Source organism: Bison bison, unplaced genomic scaffold, assembly GCF_000754665.1.
Source record: "Bison bison bison isolate TAMUID 2011002044 unplaced genomic scaffold, Bison_UMD1.0 scf7180017864341, whole genome shotgun sequence".
Lineage (NCBI taxonomy): Eukaryota > Metazoa > Chordata > Mammalia > Artiodactyla > Bovidae > Bison > Bison bison.
Window position 1 is genome coordinate 6977122 of NW_011494913.1, and position 1470 is coordinate 6978591.

Sequence of the window (1470 nt, forward strand, 5' to 3'; positions counted from 1 at the left end):
CATTTTCAATAGTTTTTGTCTTTATCCCCTCTGTGCAAAGTCTTGAACCACCAGCACTACGCACAGAGGGGATAATGACAAAAACTATTGAAAATGTACTGACAGCAGTGAAACACGACCCGTAACAGCTTCCGGCCAGCAATTTTTTGACCTAGGGCTAAGGCATTCATATTCTCTTTCTTCCTTCCCCTTCCTCCCCTCTCCCTCCCATCTGCCACCCCCTTCTTAGCACCTCCCACCCTGCTGGCAGCAGCTCAGGAATTACTCCAGGGAGTTGGAGGCAGGCAGATCGGCATTTTAGTTGTTGTTATTGTTTACTCATGGCTTCTGCCAACAAATCTTGATTGTGCCGTGAGCAGTTAAAGTACAGAGAAGCCTGTGAGGGTCCTTCTTGCAAGTGTAAGTGCACGGCTTTGGAGTCCAACTCGCTGTTCAGTCACTAAGTCATGTCCCACTCTGCAGCCCATGGACTGCACCGTGCCAGGCTGCCCTCTCCTTCCCCATTTCTGGGCACAAATTCCAGACTCCCAGCCCTCACCTGTTATGACCGTACTTAATTCCTCTGTGAAGTGGGTTATTAAAGCTTTTTCAGTGTTTTAAGCAAACACTGTCACTGGCCTAGGACTAACCCTGGTGCGAGAGGTCACACACAGCCCTCCCCCAGGGCTGCGACAGATTAATTAAAAAAAAGGCATCTGTCCAGAGTGGGAAGTGCAGGACAGTCAGGAGCACGGTGCAAACAGGGTGCTGAAGTCATTGGGGGAAATGAAAGAAATCTGGCATAATAAGCCCTGGCTAAATATTCTGACCCTATCCCTGACTCATCCGGGTAAAACCAGACAACTCTGTAACTTTTCAAGCTTCAGTTTTCTCATCTGAAGATGGGGACACTGAAAGTATCAAGGCTGTGAGAAGTGTGAGAGACATATTGTGCTAAAACTCTTAGCACAGGTCTGACAACAAGGCAAATCCTCTGTAAATAGCGATTGTGAGGCCCTACTGCTGCTATTATCTCGGTGTTCGTGGTCTTCCATTCATGAAATCTGAGGGTTGTGGCTGAGGCACTTCCAGCCTCTCCCCCCAATTCTAAGATCAATGCTGCCAGGATATTGGCCAAGATGAAACAAGGTGGGCAAAGGTGTAGCCGGTGGCCGCGCGCGCATCTGCTTCGCTCAGGTTCTAGCTCCTTAAGTGTCCTCTCATTGGAGCAGGTGCCTGGCGCAGTGCCCACTCTCAGCGTTGGGCCCGAGGCCCAGAAAGTGCCAGGCTGGCAGAGGGAGGGGACTTAGCACGAAGCAGCCACAAGTGCCTAGACTCCAGAGCCCCTGGCTGGGGAAGGTCCTGGGCTCGCGCGGTGGAGGGAGGTCGGAGCTCCGCGGACGCCCCATGCATCACTCACCGACCACTCATCGCGCAGTGCAGAACCCGCTGCCGGTGCCTTGCCCTCGCAGTCACCCGAGATGCCTCCGC

General features: G+C 52.4%; 1 protein-coding gene across 1 annotated transcript in view; it reads right to left on the reverse strand.

The window, feature by feature from the left end:
• Positions 1–1470, reverse strand: part of RASSF4 (Ras association (RalGDS/AF-6) domain family member 4) — a 33884-nt gene extending 32414 nt beyond the window's left edge. Inside the window, exon 1 of the mRNA XM_010854522.1 lies at positions 1400–1470. The gene's annotated coding sequence lies outside the window, so the exon portion shown is untranslated. The remainder of the gene's footprint in view (positions 1–1399) is intronic.